Here is a 20514-nt window from a genome sequence, read left to right on the forward strand (position 1 = left end):
TTGCCTTATTGAAATGTTCTGTTCTGCTTCTCCATTGTGGAATAAGCCGGAGCCATGCCATCTATATTTGATTAGTTGGTGGATCATATTGGAACGTGAATAATCTAATATCAGTAGAGTCAATAGTCTCATGGACAATGGTGTTTTGTGAGGGGAGCCTTTCTTAATGCTCCAGTTGCTTTTGCATTCGCATGATATTGTCTGTAGTGTAGTGAATGTTTTCTTTCTGTGCTGTGTGACTCCACTAACATGCAGGTTATTTAAATCACTCTTTTCAGTGTCCTTGTTTTGTGTGCTGCCATGCTGTGAAATAGTGTATTTTCTTTTTAAGTAAGTTTGATTAAATGGCTTTTGTTTGCCACATCTCTGGCACTCAGTGTCTGACATCATTGCGGTTAATAGCTGTGTGTTACAGGATAAATCAGGCCTAGTGGCTGTGTGAGTGGGAGTGGGAGAGAGAGAGTGACAGAAAGATGGAGGTGTGTGTGTGTGTGTTGTCTGGGTGTCTAATCTGATGAGTGAGAGATGTGTTTGCAGGTCATCACTGCCGCCCAAAGAGAGCAGCCACAGCTCTGTTATGAATGACGCTTTTCCGCCTTTTGTATTACAGTTCAGAGGACTCTGTTATTTGAATAGCTGGATGTTTTTCTGCGGAGTAATAGCAATCTTAAGCAACTTGAATGGGTATTTATTGGCTTGTGTGTAGGTGTATAGGCTTGTGTCGCGCAGTGTTAACACTTGATCCATAGAGCAATGGCAAATTGCAGGGTGTCAGATTAGACTGTTCAGGTCAGATGATACGTAGTGCTCCCGCTGCCCCTTATCGCGCTCTCTGATAGCAAGCACCTCTTTTATCTCACTCAGAGGTGTGTGTGTGTGTGTGCCAGAGAGTGTGTCTGTGTGTGCGGAGCGCTGTGTATCAGTGCTGTACCTCTTTGTATGGCTCTGTCCTTCACAGCGGAGCACACATTGATCCCGCGCAGCTGTAGTGTGTGTATTTATGTGTGTGTGGCCTGAGGGGGGTTTCCAGTCTGGATCGATAAAGCTTGCTGTTGGATTCCCCTCTCTCTTGTCACAGATCCCTCAGTGTGAAAGTGGTGAAACCAGGGCAGTCTGTTTGACTGATAGCTCTGCAAATGCTCTGTGTGTGTGTGTTTGCAAAAGCCACTGTATCATGACTGTGTGGCTCAGAGGGAGTATGTTATTGATCAGCTGATGGGCCTGTTCATTAAAACATGCACATACTATGTATGATTGAACAAAGTGGAGAAGGGGCATGGCCTAAAATACATGTATAAATGTGTTTTTTGTATCTTGCAAGAATTGAAATTGACCTTGAGTTGTAAACTATCTTTTCTGTTAAATAGCTCATTTTTGTAGTAAAGACTTCAGGCCTGTGTCAGCATTGTGGCCACTTTACAAACCTGCATGTCAGACTCAAGTGGCCCTCCTACTATTAAAATCTGCCACACACCAATCCATCCGTCAACACATTCAGGCCATCAGTCAGTCCATCAGACAGCTCCTGGCGGCATGTGCATGTTTGTCTCCTTCCCCAGTGCTTGAGATGCGCCGGTGGTTTGTCTTTTGCAGTTTATGCCAAGGATTGGCCTGACAGGATGACACATGCAATATAGACAGCCATGTTGGTCAATAAAGCTTAGTTTGAATGGGCTTTGATGAAGAGGCAGGATGGTGTTAGCTGACAGCTGGCCTCTCTGTGATGCGACCCTGCCGGGGTGTTGTGTCACTATTTGACAGCCAAATGAGTTTGCATTGAGGCCTGTAATAGAGGGAGGTGTGGTGGGGCTGAAGCCAGACAGGCGGATAGGCACATAGTCAAACACAGGGGGCTCGTTGTGTTGACTGGCTATCTTGGGTGTTGCTCCCTTGTCATAACTCCCATGTCTCTGTCTTGCCATGCCTTGCCTTCTAATTGATGGTTTGCTGGTGTTGCCGTTGGTTAGAAAATTAACATTTGTTTGCTTGTCAGTGAGCGAGGCTGCTCTGTTGACAGATGTGCATGAAGAGACTTCTCCTGCTTGTGTGTATATATATGTGTCACTTAGTTAGTATCCATCTCCACCTCCAATTGGAGCTTAAAACAGTGTGAGTTTTATCTGGTCACCATGGTAACGGGTGCGAGCTGGCGTGCAGAATGAGGAAGGTGTGAGGATGCATTGGTGCCTGATTTTTATTAGCGCATCACCATGGCTCAGATCTGCCACACAGACATGCACATGTACATTTGTACAGAGAACACTGTTGGGACCACGACAGGTCACAACTTCTGTTTTATGAAAACTTTTCATTTTTCTGAAATTCTTAATTATAATACGATTTGATAACACTGTAAATAATGTCAACTGTACTACATTATCTGCAAGTTGTTTTGTGGGGAGACTAAAAGCATGGGTAAGTCAGTACCACAGATTGCATTCACCAAATAAAAAGCTATGAATCAAGAATATGCTAAAGGAGAATTGACTTATTGATTTGTTCCTTGATGGAGCCATTGATTTGTTGATTCGGATGAAAAAGAAGGTGCGGGGAGTGAGCTCATATTGTGACATCTGGGTTTTTTGCATCCATTGATCGAGGTTGCTTAATCCCCTTTCTCTTTCACACACTGTGGCTTTGTGTCTGTGTGTGAAGTGTCGCATCACCAGAGCGGCCTCAGCGCCAGTCTCCATTTTAAGGCCACTCTTGTCCCCCTCCACTTCTCTGTACATCTGCTCTTCTTCATTTTGTCCCTTTTTCTGGAAGCACTTTTCTCAAGACAAAGTGACAAAGCATCATCCTTTGCTTCCACTCCATCAAGCTTAGAAGTTAACAACAGATCAGGACACAAAAAAAAAGAAAAAGGCAGAATAGGCAGGAAAAGTGCCACAAAAAGTATGACTTACTGAATTATGCAGATAGAAAGTGGCCATAGAATGAAGACTGATGGTAGGTATCTGAGGACGAGAAGACAGTGCATGGACACACAGAAAGGTGTAGACGCCTTGTTTTCTTGCTGTCCCCAGCACCCAAGGGACCGGGATGGGGCTAGGAGCTCTAAAGCTCCCATGCCCTGCCATTAAAGATGCATCCCACAAGTACTTTGTTCCCCCCACCCCTTTTCCTCCATTATCTTTGAGCCTTTTTTTATGTTAGAAACTGGCCATTAGCAAATCTATGTGTCCTACTAGTCACGCTTTAGGTCGTGAAGAGCGCGTAGGGTAAGGGCTGAGGGTGTGCAGCGGCTGTGAAGGGGAAATGGGTAGTGTTTACTTATTGATTCGTGTTTATAGGCTGTGGTCTGTATTTCCATGTGTGTCTTTTTTGTGTGAACCTGGCAGTGGAGCGTGTTAGGTCGCTTTATTTATTCAGCTCTCATGTTTGGATGTTTTACAGAGAAAACAGGTGCGGAACGGCTCTGAACGGGCTCTGTTTGAGACCAGCGCGTGCGTGTGTGTTGGTGAGAAAGATTTTAAAAAAAAAGAAAAAGAAACAAGCGGGGCAAAGACAGTGGGGCATTCAAACGCTGTCCCCAAGACCAGAGGGCGGCAATGTGAATACGCAGATGCAACTTTCGAGTAATCTTATTTGTACACACAGAAATGTAAAGATGGTGTGATAGTGGGGAAGGATGGATAGATAATATAAATACGTGTGCAGAGATGGAAATGGCAGATGAGATGCGGAGATTGAAGGAGGGAGGGAGGGAGAGAGAGTGGTGCACGAGGAGAATTTCAATGGCACTCCAATCATGCAGGCAGTCTCGTTAGCCCAGGGAACATTTGCATAGTGCTTTGGCGAATTCATTTGGCCTTACTCAGAGAAGATGGCTCCCTTTCCTCGCTGCTGGTTAGATATTCATTAACTGCACACGGGCTAAGGTGTGTGAGAGTGCATTTGTTTAGTGCATCTACCGAACTGTTCCAAGCACTCATTTGATTCCTGTTTAGGTAAAGACGACGCGGAGGCGCACAAAGCAAAGATTTGAGACCGCATAGTGCCGAGTTCAGTCACAAGTGGGGAATTTGAAAACCAGCGTCAATGCGTTACTCATCAGCCATTAAGATTTTCCTAACACGGTTTTGCTCGTAGTGATGCGCCCCGCCCCCCTCTAGCCTTTGGAGCTAATTAGTGGGAAAAACGTGACGTTAGTTGAGGCCGTCACTGTAATGGGGATCGTGACTTGTCTTAGGAAACGTGGAAGGTTGTTGAGGGAATGTATTTGTATGAGTACTTTCAATATGAGTAATGTATAGGTGGTTCATTATCATTTGGTGACTAATGTTTTTGTAGCCATCCACCCAACATTCAATTTTTTTCATTTTGTACGTTTTTGGCAGTTCAAAGCAGAGAAGATTATACTATCCTGTGCTTATAATCTGTTATTGAAAGAAACCTTTTTTTTTTTCATTGTAAATAGTGTGTTTTTAGCACACAATTAACCGTTTCCCAATTACTCCGTCGAATGATATGAATTACATTTCACAAAGCATTGCATAATCAGAGGTTGACTCACGGCTATGATCCTTAAGCGCTGCGGCGTATTAATGAATGAGAACACTGTGCGAGTGTGATATGCATATGTTTGTGTTTTATAGTCATGTGGTGGGGGCAGGGCAAGATGAGAAATATCCTGTTCCAACATATCCCCTCTGGAGCTGACTTAATGACCCATGACCTGAAGATGTGCTCGAGTAGGACGGAGTGAGAGGGAAACGGGAGGTGCAGGGGTACCGGGGCGAAGGGAGAAGAAACAAAATGGTGGAGCGGAGCAGTAAGAAAGGCATAGATGCAAATGCACTCCATAGATACGGATAACGATAAAGTCTTAATTGCAGTCATGTATTTGTTTACCATAACATATTACCTATCCATCTCGTCATTACCGCCATCGAATACCTTTTTTTGGGGGGTTTTATATGTTGAAAAAAAAAGCAAAATAAAAATGATACTCCCATTTATTGATCTCAAGATGTTTCAATATAACAAACAAATAAAAATGGCTTTTCATTTAAACAGTTAAGGGGGATAGATGTTCAAAACGTACCTCAGCTTATACCACTCGAGTAACGTTTTACAGAATAGTTTTACTTCCAGACTCGACTCTGTAATAATGAACTGTTACTGCCACAGGAAACTGTAGACCTGTCGACAAAAGGGTCCATTGTCAATAATTGCGATCGGACATAGATTTAGCCTTGATTTGAATCAACGTTGATCAAATGTATTACACCAAAAACACAAAAAAAGGTGACAGTTGGTGAAGCTTTAAACTGAGAGGGAAGTTTGATAGTGCCTGTACCGTCGTATTCCCTCTTCTATAGCTGCTTTGAAATGAAATATATTCCACTATTCACCACTAAATGTTTTTGTGATTTAAACTTGATGACAGTCTTTCAGTTCTCAGACTTTATCTTGATCTTGAGTAATGGCCTTGACTCCTAATAAGACTGAATTTGAGTAATTTCATGGTTTGCCAGCACCATTAACAGATTGGGCTCCTCTCTTACTCTTGTGTGGGCCTCTTGCTGCTTAACTTGACATTTATTCCTCTCAAATGCTTATCTAGCCCACCTGACCGCCCTTGTTTTGCATCGTTATTTTTGCTTCAATTTTGTCTGTTTTCAGTGGGCCTTCCTCACCTCCCTTTCTTCTTCTGCTCTTACTTTCTATATGTCAGCTATTGCCGTTTCGAAAGTGCCATTATCATTGTGTATTTTTTGTTTGTGTGCAGTGCTATTGTTTTACAAAGCCCAGGGCAACACAAGTTTTGTTTCCTTCACTAGAGAAATGGGTTTAAAAACATTGAGGCTCACACATTTCCTAAAACGAATCATCTTTTTCAACCCTCGCTAGGCTAATGACTCACTTCTAGTCTCTTTATTTAACAAATCATGCTTGTGCTGCAGTACACAACAACTGTCTACCGTGGACAGTGGGCATCATCTTTCACATCTTTTATTTTCTTATTTCTATTTTACTTACTTTTATAATCTAGACATAAATAACTGACTGATGTGGATGGCACAATACAAACAGGTACAGGTCAAGGAATGACCCCTGGCTGTCTTTTTGAGAGCCATTTTGAAGTCTCAGCAACAGTGGATTAGTAAAGCGGGATGCCTTATAATGAGAGGGTTAAAAGGCAGGTACAGACTGTTGTTGTGTCCTTGGGCAAGACACTTCACCCGCTGCCTTTGCATAAATGTGGTGAAAGAATGGGTGGTTGGTGTAGTCTGCTCCATGGCGGCTGTGGCTAAAATAGTAGCTTATTGTTATCATTGCTAGTGCAGATTTAGATGGTAGACAGTCTACAGTCTGCTACATTAACATCAGATCAAACAAACAATATGTTTGGATACAGGAGAAATAGAATCTAATATCATCTTGCCATACTTGTCCTCAAATCATTATTTCTGAATCAATAATATTTCGTAGTAGTATTTTTATGTACCGCATGCATTTTTCTACTTTTTGTATCCAACTTTGCTATGACTAAGAATGTGGTTGTGTTTCTGCTCGTCTTTGTGTGTGTGGAGGAAGAGAGCCTGGGAGAGAGAGGAAAATCTTTTTACATCTGAGCTTAGCTGACTAAGGCTCCCAGAAGACAAAGGAACGGTGCGAGGAGCAGGGAAGACTCTGTATAGAGGAAAAAACGAATGTAATTTGAATCTCATATACATTTCAGTTGAAAGTCATTGTAGCCTTGATACATTCTCTGTGGAGCAGGGCTCACCCACCCACTCTCATGGACAAAGCTCTTGTGTACAGCGCAGATTGACAGTTGAGTGCTCGCTCTACAGCTCATTCATCCTTGTTGACTGTATCTGTGCTGCTAAGTTGAAAACACAATGTGTGTCAGATGCAGCCATACTTGAAAATGCATTACATTGTGATGGCTGCTGTGCTGCTTTACCAACTCAGGTTAATATTAGACATTTACATTGTACTCTTAGAATAAACCCAGAAAATATGATATATTGGCATTTCTGAGGAGAAAGATTGTGCTAAGTGCATAGTGCAACATGTTTTTTTTGATTGGTTGTTTTGTTTGTACTTCTTTGAATATGCTGTGGATGGATAACCTGGCTAACACCAGGCTGCTGTGTGCGCTCGAATTATTTCGAACTGCACAACAGCCTGGAGACCATGGCCCAATTTTCCGGTGGATTTGGGAACCAATCACAGAACGAGGAGGGACGGCAAGACGATGACGCGCTATTCGAAAGCTTGTAGTTTATTTACGGATAAAAAAAAAAAGTTTATTTACGGATCCAACGTGACAGCAGCAGACGCGGTGCTATTGTTCGATCAAGCTTTAGACCTTGTTCTAAATAATTTAGCTCAAAAGTTTACAGCGGGTACGTCATACGTCATCTCATACGATGATACGATTGGCCACGGCTACGTGCAGACGCATGAGACTTTTTTTTTTTTTTTCGTATCGCCCAATAAACGAGTATGGACGATCGTAAACCACACCTCTCCTACGAGAAAATGAATTGGTGGTCCCCAGACTAAATATCACTTGTGATTTTAGTCTGGTGTTAGCCAGGCTAGTGGATGGATGCATTATGATGAATATTATACACTTCACTGTATGTGCTTGTTTGACACAGAAAACCGTTTAGAGATCACACACAAGTGAAAGCCTTGCTTATTCCTTTTGAGTTGAAAACAGACAGGTGTTCATTGTTCCACGGTTTCCATTTGCTTTTAGAAACAAAGCTCTGGTTAAGAATCATACAATACGGATTAACACCATCTAAGATGGAGCAAGATGGCCTTATTACTTTTTTGTTGTGTTGTGAGGAAGTATTCTTCATTTCGTAAAATGATAACTGAGCTGTTGAAAAAGTGTACTGGAATCTGGACTGTTTAGTTCAGTGTGGGTTTGCTACATGGAGTTTTATGTTTGGTAAATAGGATACTACTGTATGTTTGTGCATTGAATGCTAACATTTGTAACACTCACAATATAGTAGATACAACATATTTCTATAAAAAAAGTGGGTGTTTAATAATAAAGGGTTTTTCTTGTGTGATCTTGTGTTAAATTAGCTTACTCTTGCGAGCTACAGAGTTGTATTGATGCACATTGGTTTTACAGATAAAAACATGCCCTAGTTTGTTGTAGTTTAAAACAGTAAAATGCTTGTGAAGGTGGATGAGTTGGGAATTGTGGCATCATCTGATTAGCAATGAACATGAATGTATGTTTTTCTCTCCAGAAGTCAACAGTGCGTAGCGGCGTTCCACTAATAGGAAGAGTGGCTCTGTATATACGCAATGTGTTGCCGTGCAGGAGAAAACCACTGTGCCACTCTCGCTGCCTGTGCATGAGTTTGAGCATTTATGAATGCATGCCGAGCTGTGCGTTATTCATGTGGATGTGCGTTTTGATTTTTGCACATTTGTATTATAACATGCATCACTGGCAGGAACAATGTGGAAGGAGGATTTTAAAATCTGATACAATAAATAATACGTTTAGTTGATTTAAATGTGTAAAAGAAGGAGGAAAACGAGTGACAGAAATAGTGGAAGACAGTGGAGTGTTCTCTGGGGAGATGCACACAGGGACCAAAGACACATTCTGCCACCATAAGCATGTTTAAATTTTGAACAGGCACTTAAGAGGGACAGCACAGAAATGCACATTTCTCCAAGAGGTTTGGCGCGGGCACTTGTGGGCAAAGCACTGATTTTTTTTCTGTGTAAGAGAGGGAAAGAGGTATTTAAAAGAGCAGGAGGGAAAGAGGAGCTGGAGTGGAGGAGGGGAGGGACAGGGAGATGCAAGCTTTCTTAATGGAGGTGTTTTTGCTTCACTAATTTTAGGGCCCATTTGACAGAGTGTGCTCCAGTGTCTCTGCCTCTCACTCTATCCATTCTCCCATCACCAGCTCTTTCCCGCTCTCTCTCACTAAAGCTCCAGCTAATTTAATGAAGTGTTGCCCGATTGCTTTTAGCATTAATATTCCAATACCAAGTGATGTAAATAATGAATGCAGCCTTACTCTATTCTCTCTCTGTCGTTCAGTGGAAGATGTTGAGACCCATCTGTCGTCTGTGGCACTGAGCACTCCTGAGGATGACAGGGGAGAGTAGCAGAAGTCAGGGTGAAAAGACAGAGAGGCTGAGGTGTGGAGCTGTGCACAGTTTAATCCCTATTTATAAATAAACAATACAAACACAAAAAAGGTGAATTCTATAATTCCACTGTCAGATAAATCAATCTAAGGAAGGCAGAAATGGTGCACAGAATCAATTTTATTGGATTAATATAGCACAGCACATATGAACATTATAAATAATAATGAAAAAACAATTGATTGTATCCACATCATAGTTTGCTGGTTAGTTGAATGCTAATCTCAAAAAAGGATACAATTTATAAGAGGCTGGTGTCTGTTTTTTTCCGACTGCAAGCCTCTTGCAAAATAGTAATGAGTAGAGCTAATTAATTTAGACTCTGCCAACAGATGGCTAAAGCCACATGGCAGGTGCTAAGGGAGGCACTCTTCTTTCCTCTCACTCTTTTCTTTAGCTGCCACTGTCCACACCACTACTGCCTTTGTACTTATGTGTGTTTGTGTGTGCCACTTCCAAGTTGTCTCGGGCACCAGGCCACTGGGGTTCACATAAGCTCCCAGGCTAGAACTACAAATTCTTAAAAGGTGTCACCTGTTTTTTGTCTTTTTTTGTCTTGATCATATATTGCATTGATAACGGTAAAGAAACATAATTCATCTGTAAAAACTCTGCGACTAATACTTTCCATAGAGCCACAAACCCTTATTCCCAGTTCACACTGCCAAGGTAAACAGTGTACACACTTTCTGTACTCACTGGATAGACAGCAGTATAGAGGCAGTAGTAGTAGTAATGGTTACATGTGTCTGTGTGGTGCTAGACCATGTAAACACCACAGTGACATGGTGTTGTGACCCCGCCCTCACCTTAAACCTGTCGCCATGACAGCACAGTCACACACATAAGGCCACACTGCTGTTTCTGCAACCAAAGCCATTTGTGAGGAGTTTCCCTGAGTACTTGAGCGGGAAATCACATTAAACTTTAAATGCAGGAGTAGAATAGGAAAAGGGGACACTGGAGCATGGCCACACACACTTGTTTTAGTTCAGTTCTGAAGTTGTGCATCCTTTGGTTCCTTCGGAGAACTTTGGTGGCAAATGAGCCTTTAATGACAGCGATTATGGGATGCAATACAGAGTGCACACAAAATACTGCAGTTTATTGGTATTTGATGTATTGCAATATTTTAATAACGTCATGTGATTTAAGTTGCAGCAATGCTACTACTTAAACTGCTAGTGTGCCCAATGTGGTCTAGAATTATTCTAGGATATTACGGAGCAATACACTGTGTGCAAGCTGTTGATCTGCCAGAACATGTCTTAGAGTGACAGTGACTGATTTACTGCTTTTGACTTTTATTTTGTTCTCGTATTTCCACTGACATATATTGCAATAGAATTTACAGTATATCCATCCATCTTCTTCTTCTTCCACTTTTTCCTGGCTCATGAGGCTGCAGTCTGAGCAGAGATGGGAGGACTTCCCACTCCACTTACACTTCTTCCAGCTTTTCTGGGAAGACTCCAAGGCGTTCTTAGGCCTCTCTCCAGTGTGTCCTAGGTCTTCCCCAGGGCCTCCTCCCAATGGGACTTGCCTGAGACACCTTCCCATGAAGGTGTCCGGTACTGATGCCCAAACCACCTCAGCTGGCTCCTTTTGATGTGGAAAAGTAGCGGCTCTTCCCTGGTGACTCAGCTCATCACAAAGCAAAGCTGTAGAGAGAGGAGCTCCTGAGCACCTCTCCCTAAGGGTGCGCCCAGCCACATTGCGGAGAAAACTCATTTTGACACCTTGTACCCAGTATCTTGTCCTTTCGGTCATGCCCAAAATCTTGTGACAATAGGTGAGAGTAGATTGACTGGTAAATTAAGATATATGATTTTTCTCGTATATATATATTTTTATTGACACAATATTGCCAAGAGACATTGTACTGGCAGTTTCTTGGCAATACACCCGGGCATTTTTGATTGTTAATATGCTTGTATGTACCTGGAATCTACTACCCCATATTACCCCATTGTTGAACTCAAACAATTACATTAGTGTTCTGACATTTTATAACACTGTTTTAACATGTCCAGGCCATCCAGTGAATGCCACAGGAAAACAAAAACATTGAAAAGAGTGATGAAATAAAGAGAGAAACAAACGTGGGAGCGTGGGGCAGCAGATGGGGAAGCTGGCAAAGCACGTGGCACCCTCTGCGTGTGTGTGGTATACAGTAGTGGTAATTATCTTGGCCATTGAGCGCACGGGGCCTGGTAGTATAGGGTATGGCAGTGGGGTGGAGGGGAGGGAGGGACGGCCAGTCAAACAGTAATATAATCATAGTCCTTTGTGTGAGCAAGAGCAGAGGGCAGCTCAGTGTCAGCTGTTATTGAGTGTGTGTGTGTGCCTCCCCACACACACACACACACACACACGCACACACACACACACACACACACACGCACGCACGCACGCACGCACGCACGCACGCACGCACGCACGCACGCACGCACACACACACACACACACACACACACACACACACACACACACACACAAACACTCACTCACACATAACATATAGCCGTGTCCGTAAAATCATGCCATTCCTGTTCACCCACTTTCACACATTAGCTGCGCACAAATCCAGAACAATGGTGCATTATTTAAGCTGAACCTTGTGCCAAATCTAAACGCCGCACAGGTGTAGCAGCTAGAGACAATGGGTGGCAGTTTGATTATACTATGGCAGCTATATGAATGTTGTCTTTAGTCCAACTTCCAGGCAACAGAGGCCTTGTTCACTCATGGGTTTCTAGTTACAAACTGCATCAAATGTCACCTTAAACTAACCCTGTATTTCTCTATCGTGTTTTGTGTGTCACTGCATCAAAATAGCCAAAGCACAAAGTTGCTCGGCTAAGTCTGGATGATTGAAGATGATAAAATGAAAACAGGGGCTTAAGAAGGAATTATTTTTTTTGAAGGGACATAAACTATAAATAGTGACCTGGATTCATTTGTTTGAAGAAGCAACATTAGTCTACAAAAAGATCCTGTGCGTGGAGAGCTGGGCCAGATGTAAGGACAGTTCTTCCTGTTTACGTAGGATAGTGGGAGAGGCCATAGACAAATTGGGTGGCCCGAGGAATGACTCAAAACAACTCTTTATTATAGATTATAACATAATAACGTTGTGGAAAGCTGTGAAAATTCGAGTTTGAATAATATTAATAATCGGCTTGTTATTCAGATAAGTCCATGTTGAAGGTGCAGTATATTCAGTTGTAATACAAAAATAAGTGTCTTTTTTACAGTCTACAGTGCGTATCGGGAGAGGATGTTTTACTGCTTGCCAAAGGTTGCCTCTGCTAAATGTGAGCTGACATCATAAAAAGCGTTAGAGTGTGTCAGCGTTAGGCCCGGCGACTGGATGTCACAGCGGCCCGTGCGTTTCAGGGCGCGGCGAAGCTTTATATCCGAAGTGAAGTGGCGTGTATGGCGTTTGTCACCGAAACAGCTGCTTGGTCATTGGGCCGATGGGCACCTGTGTGTGTGTGTGTGTGTGTGTGCGTGTGTGTGTGTGTGTGTGTGTGTGTGTGTGTGTGTGTGTGTGTGTGTGTGTGTGTGTGTGTGCGCCCCTTGTATCATTGTCACTCACCGAGACCCGGCCAGACGTTGATGCTGTTTAGCTCTGACATGACTGACTCCACTGTCCTTAACTCTTAACCTGCTCCGGGCAGACGAAAGTGTTCTGCAATGTTGTGCAGTCACTTCATATAAAGGCATCGCACCCGAACCCTGCCCTTAAGCCCTTTTCCACTCCTGCTTTATTATTCATCTTTACCATCCTGCCTTAAAGATAATACAGTCCAAATCAGGAGCGCCTTTTCACTCATACACTTAATACATCAGTGTATAAACTTAAAGCAGAACAAAGTAACTCGTGCCCCTAGAGGCCATAAGCGCCACTGCAGGTGTCACAGCATGTTGCGTATTTTTTATTCATTAATTGTCCGTGAGAGTAAATACTACGCTGACAGAAAAGACAAAGGGACAGAGGGATATTGTACATCCAATCGCACAATGGAGATCCTTTTTCTCCCTCAAACTTGGCTGTAAATACTGTTTAAGTGGCGCTAGCCCGCAGTTAGCTTTGCCCGTTAGCCTGTTAGCTTCTTCTTTGTGATTCTATTAGTGTGTATTGCGCCTCCGACCCGGAGCAGATAAAGTTGCAATTGTGGTTTTCTGGCCAGACACACCAGGGGGAGATGAAAGACCCCCCAATCATCCCATAAACACTTGTGTAACCCCCAGAGGGATTTATTAAGGTAAACAAGTTGCTAAGTTTTTCTTTAAGAGGTCACTTTTTGTTACAATCTGCCCTGGTCTTTACTCTCAATGGGGCTGAATTCGACTTTCATTTTGTAAACATGTTTTTATCCCTTTTATGCCAATCTCTTGATCAGCTTCCTCCATTGACTCCTTTGACGTGGCAAGAATGTGCACCATCCAAGGAACATTTTGGTCTTGTCTTGGATGTCAACAATCCATCTTCTTCAAGAGAGTGAAGTCAATTTTCCTAAGCCTTAAATGACAAACAAACAGAGGATTATGTACGGTATGTCAGGAAGAGCAACTGGGCTAAATCCAAATCAACTAGCCGTGAGTGTAGAAACAGATTCTCTATGATTTTGTTTGCAATTTTACTGAATGATGTAAAGCGCTGGGCAATAAAACCACACTTCCAGGTTATATGCTTTTACGTCACTATAAGCATAAACAAACTTGCCAGTGATATCGAATGTGCTCTTATTGATAAGCTGTTTGACACTGATTGATGCTTTTATTTTATTCTTTGCAGCATGGAATTAAGGGTCACTTTAAATTTACCTGAAGGGAGCCAAGTTGACGTATATGAGGTATTGAAAAGCATGTCTGATACTGTTACATGGCCTTAACGCACCAGGTTAGAGCCATGGCATCGGCTCTCACAGTCAGCCGTCATGTACTGCCAGCGCTGCTCGTAATCCCTCAGACAAATTACAATGTCTTCTCCTCCTCTCTGCCCCATCCTCGCTCACTCGCTTCACTCTTCCTTCCAGCTGCAATTGGATTTGGATAAGGATGGCTTTTCCTTTTCTTGTCTATTCTTCCCTGCTTTGGCTAAAGAGGGATTTGCCTGGGGAGATTACACACACACACAGGCACACACACAAGCACACAGGCAGGCGGCGACTACAGAGACATTGCATTTGAGGAAAAACATCTTTGCTAACAAACAGCCCTCTGCCCCACTTCCCACTTTGCCCTCCCCTTACACTAAGTCGACAAGCGCCATAGCCAGGGGTCAACAACCTCTCCTGCCTCTGCCTGTGTCTTTCACGGCTCGGCGTCTTCATTCCTCTGACACATAAGGTCTAAGGACACTCTCGTGTTTCTATAGCCGTTGCTCTCATCTTCCTCCCCTCTGTCTTCATTCATTTTTACATCATTACTTGGCATAGTCTTACAGTGTCTAAGCCTGACCTTCGCACCGCTTATCTTATACAAGTATACGCTCATGTTTTTGTTTGTGTGCTGCTGGGGAGCGAAACTATCAAAGCAAGCTCATGAGTATGGCTGGGTAATATGAGGTAACACTGGTCTTGCAGGCAAAAGGATGTAGGATGATGCTTTTTCTGATTTTTGATCTTTCATAAAGGTTTAGGTGACCATGACTTGAAAGGTAATTAAAGGCCCTTTGCCTGTTTTGTGTTTGTTTGTTTGTTTGTCTGTATTAGTTAGTAAAATTATATTACAAAACACCCATATCCTTCACAGGGATGAGTTTAGAATACAGTCAAGGTAATGTAAACAACTAGCCAGCTTGTTCAATGTTGATTAAAAAGCTTTGTAATTAGATACACAGCACACAATGGTTTTTGACAGATCTTTTTTTTTTTTTTTTTACGATATACCAAATGGCAAAGCAAATCTGATCCCTCTGCTACAAAACAAAAGTCAGGGATAGGGCCTTTGACTTATTGTAAACCACCACTGACTGTGAATGAGTGCGACAAATCCACCTAATTGGAGTCAAATGTGAGATGTGTCTTTTCTCCCCCACACTTACTGATTTTTCTGATCCACATACAATCATTTCTTCAGTAATTACATTTCTTTAAGAGGGGTATTATGCTTTCTGCAGGTCTTTGGCAACACATTGCACAATGTCTTACAGTTTGATGGTTAGAAAACTATGCTTTACAATTCTGTGTTACCAAGTTTCTCAAAGTGCTACACTGCAGTCATTATTCATTCCCTCCATACTCGGTGGCGGCTAGCGTTGTGGCCACAGCTGCCCCTTGGACTGACGTAGACTCCGTAGACTGACGGAAACGAGGCTACCAGTCTGTGCCATCGGCCCCTCCGACCACCACCAACCACTCACTCACACACTACATTCACTCTGGCCTATTGTACATGTTTTTAACGGTAGAGGAAACTGGAGTAACTGGAGGAAACCACGGAGAGAACATGCAAACTCCACACAGAAAGGTCCCGTCCAACCAGGGATCAAAGCGCGGCTGTAGTGAAACTATGTGAGTGTTTTTAACGTCGTGATGATTGAGCTTAGCAAGAGATGGGGAAGTGAGGAAAGCATTTCCTGGTCATGTAGGACCTCAGGAGGAGCTTTTTGGGAGCTGTCGCTGCGATGCCACTGGAGAAGATTTAAACATTCCTCAAAGATGTGCCAGTGGGTCAAAGCACAGCTCCGGGAATGTTTCTGAAGAGAGAACCACATTTTAACATGGTAAAAAGCTATAACAAGTCGTTTTAGCATAACACCTTTAACAATAATACCTTTAACAATTTTGATCTATAACTTTGAAGCAGACAAATAAACTTGGGCATATTTGTAAAAAGTTGATGGATATTTTGGAAAAAGCTGATCTAATTGTACCTCCTTGGCTCTGTCTGTAGTTTCCTGACTGCTGTTGCACTCCCCTTTACCTCGTCCTGTGTGTACTACAAGGCTGTTGTGGTGCAGTAAAATTGAAATGGACCCTTAAGGACTAATTTGTGAAAACGTGTGCTAGTGTGAAGGTAGTGGGCCTGGTGCTTGGTGCTAATGAATAATTGAAGGGTGGAGACTGCAGCTGGTCTTTAACCCTGAACCCCAGACAAGACAACAATCAATATTTAAGCAGTGAGTCTATGATACATGGATCCCCATAGAAACATATGCTGTATTTACAGCCAGTTTTATGAGAGACAGCACAGGCCTGTCAGTTATTATGATGTATGGTGTGTGTTTTTCAGCACGTCGTGGGAATACTTTTGGTGTGCGATGAGGAGGCAAGAATCCACAGTAAAGTCAATGCATGTTAGTGTATATTTGTCATGCTGACAACTCTGGACAGAGGAGTGCTCACTTGAACATCAAGGACATTTTTATTGGATGGTATTACTGTTTATTATTTTATTTATAGCTGGAGTTCATTTAAAGTGTGCACGAGGGCTGCACAATATGAGGAAGGCATATTGTTATTTCAATATTGTGAGTGCTATTGTTGTGAATACATTTAAACAAAAGTCTGCAGTTTGTTTTTTCATAACATTTTGTCTAAAAAGATATAAATCAAACCAAAAGTTGTGTTTTAAAATAAGCAGTAAGCAAACAAACTCACAGACAGTTAGTTGTCCAGCCTCGTGACTCCTGAATTCCTGAAGGTGCACACTGTCGTTATGTCCTTGGGCAAGACACTTCACCCTCCTTGCCTCCAGTGCCTGTGTACATTGAATAAATGAGAGAGTGAATGGGTTTCGTACTGTAAAGCAAGTACTATATACTGTAAATTGAGACCATTTTCCATAATGATAATCTTGCGTTATTTTGAGCAGGCCTCGTGTTCATTAAACCAGTGCTCTGTGACAGGTTCAGTCGGTTTCATTAATGTTTACTTTATTGTCCACATGTGGAAATGTGTCCTCTGCATTTCACCCATCCTTGAATGCCGCTGTGGGACCTCTAAGGAACAAGGGGTCACGGCGCCTGTTGACCCATCTCCAGATCTTGAGATAGGTTTTTGGTCAGGATCAGTCAAAGGATTTGTCTATTGTTTACATTATTAGCATTATTAATATAAAGAAATAAGTATCCCAACAGGCATTTCCTACATTCATTTCTTTATTTTATGGCAAACGTGGTGTACAAATTCGTACATGTTTAAGAATATTTTTGCTTTGCCAGTTTATATGAAAAAACAATATGTGGGAGAGAGCGGAAATCTCTTCTTGTCTTTGAATTGCACAGTTGGTAAGACCATCTTCCATCTCTCTCTCCCTGGGCCACCAGCACTGGTAATGGGGAGGGACCTGTCAGCTCACTTAATGCAGCTAATGTTTGCCTCCGCCTGGGGACATAGACACACAGAGTCCTGACACACAGCTCTCTCTCTCTTGCTCTCGTTTTCTCATTCTCTGTCATCACTCTGTCATAGTTCTCCGCTGTCCCCTCCTCCCATCCTCAGCGTCCCACAGTCTTCCTCAGATTCCTTTTGCCTGTTCATCCACAAAGTTTGATTTATATGTTTTTTGTTATATCAACTGCTTTGTGTATTATTATTATTATTATTAAGATAAGATTTTTATTGATCTCAAAATGGAGAAATTCACTTGTTACATTCGGCTCTCAAGAAAAACACCCAGTGTATGCAGAATAGACAGGAAATGTGCAAACAGTTAAAAAGCAAATAGAGGTTCAATGAGTAATAACAAAAAGTTTAAAGCAAAAATATAAGCAAAAAGAAAAGAAAAAGAAAATAAACTGACTATGTAAAAAAAAGATTTTGTTGTGTTTTTTAATACTATTCCAGTAATAAGATGTTTGTATCTTTGCTACTTATTTGGATTTTTTTTTACATTGAAGACATTGACTCTCAAAATTAGCATATTTGCAGTCTGTGCATCTGAAGAATAATATATAAGCAGCACTATTAATCATTAGTCCCCGTCATAAATATCACTTGAGCTTACTGGTAAAAGTTGCACAACACACCAGTATTTGAACACTATTCCTGACCTTATTTGTATTCATCATGCACGAACATATCACACATATTTAATGCATAGCTTTGCTCCTGTAAATAGCATTCCCTGGCTCCTAACATAAACAAATAGAAAACAGGGGGAGGTACAGGAACACAGCTAAAAGGACAGGCCAGTGAGCCTAATCAGAATGAATGGCTTATAGAAAAGAGAGACGCTTGTGCTCTGTATCTGTTTTGCCTGTACGCAGGCTACTGCTGCCTCCTTCCATCGCTTCCTCCCTACGCTTTGTCGCTCTGATGAATCTTGCCCGAGCAAATCAGAGATGCAGAGGAATCTCTCCATCGTTTCCTAGCCCCCTTTTCCTTCTGCTTATCATTCCTGTCTCCTCACCCTTCCTCTGTTTTCCCTATCCTCCTTGTTGCGTATGTGGATATCTCATTCTCTCTCATTATGATGATTTGAGGTTCAGCTTCAGTTGCCGGCCCCATTAAAACCGAGCCGCAGCAGCAGCAGTTGCAGTGGGAGCAGTCCTCTCCTCTACAGACAGCTTGGCAGCCCGCTAACATGGGCCCTTACTCTGCATGCGGCATCATGAACTGAAAATGGTCCGTATCTGTGCTGTTTTCCCGTCCAAATATACCCCACTGGAGCTGAGGCGGTCAAACAAACAAGCACAACTGCATGACCTTGCCAAGTGGCTCCTATGTGAACTCAGGCTTTGCCACAATGCCACGTTTAATCCAAAATCTATACATTCACTCACTTAGGAACACTTGACAAATTCTACAGTTTTATAATTAAAGAGTTTCAGGACTAACTGGTGTATTTTAACTAGTGTAGATGTTTTTTTTTTTTCATTATGGCACATTGAGTTGCCTTGTGTATAAATAAAGTTGCCTTGCCTTATGTAAAACAAACACATACTAAGGCAAGACTTTAATAATAATAATATGTATTTTAAAAATTATAATCGTGTCTTTTATTTCACTTTGCGAGCTTGAGTTGACAAGCTTCTCAAAGCACTAGACTCATCGTTCATTCACTTCATACTTATTGATTGTAAGGTGCTACTTTTCTTAGCCACAGCTGCCCCTCCAACCACCACCAAACATCCACACACCACATTGATTCATGCTTGGTGGGTCAAGTGTCTTGCCAATCGACACAATGATATTTTGCATCAGGTGAAGCTGGTGAACCAGCGACCTTTAGATCCTTCACAAATGTTCTAATGAACTGAGCCACTGTCCTCCATTGTTAAAACAGTGTTCCTATTGTATTTATGTACAAGTCCATGTCCTTTTCTTTTGTTTTTTGACTAAATGACAGTCCCCACATGGTCAGATAACTGCAATAGTGAGTGACATTATAGCTGGTGACATGCAGGTTGAGTGATTTAATACTAACAATTACAAATCTCTTGTTTTCAAATATGATATAATGTGATCTGTAAGTGCAAACAAACTCTTTTTCATTGATGGACAGGATTCATGCCCAAATTCTTTATCATCTAACTTTTAAAATGTAACTTTCGAAGTACTTCCTTTGTAGTCTTGTCTCTGTGTTTAAGTCCTCAGCTGACCTTCTTGTTGAACGGTACGAGAAAAGCTGTAAAAAAAAAAAAAAAAAAAAAGCGGTTGCGCAAGTGTTGTTTTGCCACAGAAATAACCCAGTGAGAAATTACATCATAGTCTGTTGTATTAATCCCTATCCTACTTTTTCACTTTTTCTTTTCAACATAAATGTTTACATGGCAGAACAGAGTATACTTTTAATGAAATATAATTCTGTTTTGTGTAAATCAAGATCAAGGTTTATTTACATAGTAGGTTAGAATTACATAGAAATACAGTCAACAATGCCCAATGTGCTGCACAAGCACAAGGTAAAATAATATATATATGGTAGCTTGAAATGATGATAAGAACAATAAAGTGCAATATTTTGCCCAGATTGTGTTAAAAGCCAGTGTAAAGGTGACTCCAAACTCTCAATGGAGGAGGCCGATCGAATGGAGGAGAAACGAAGATCCGTTTACCCAAGAAAAACAATTATGATCTTCTGTCTTTAATATTGGGACATTTTATGAATGTATTTGTAAGCAGTTTGTTTTTTATGTTTTTCCCCCATCAAATCCATCCAATCAAACAAAAAGTTTAAACTAAAGCAGGACCAAAACAAGTCTTAAATTAAACCAAATTATTAAAATCAATACTTAAGCTGAATTCTTTCTACATTTTTAATTGTTTAGGCTGTTATTACACAAAATGTGTCAGAAGGAAGACTTCAGTGATGTATTGTGGATATGACGTGATCTAATATTGAATTATGAACAATCATTTGGTGATATATTGTGCAGCTCCTCGGTACATGCTGCATGTGCTTTGT

At 41.7% G+C, this 20514-nt stretch overlaps 1 protein-coding gene across 3 annotated transcripts in view; it reads left to right on the top strand.

Annotated features, from left to right (window-relative positions):
• Positions 1-20514, top strand: part of dscaml1 (Down syndrome cell adhesion molecule like 1) — a 73789-nt gene that overhangs the window by 10914 nt on the left and 42361 nt on the right. The gene's annotated exons all lie outside the window — the stretch shown is intronic.

This window comes from Gobius niger (genome assembly GCF_951799975.1).
Source record: "Gobius niger genome assembly, chromosome: 1".
Taxonomy (NCBI): domain Eukaryota; kingdom Metazoa; phylum Chordata; class Actinopteri; order Gobiiformes; family Gobiidae; genus Gobius; species Gobius niger.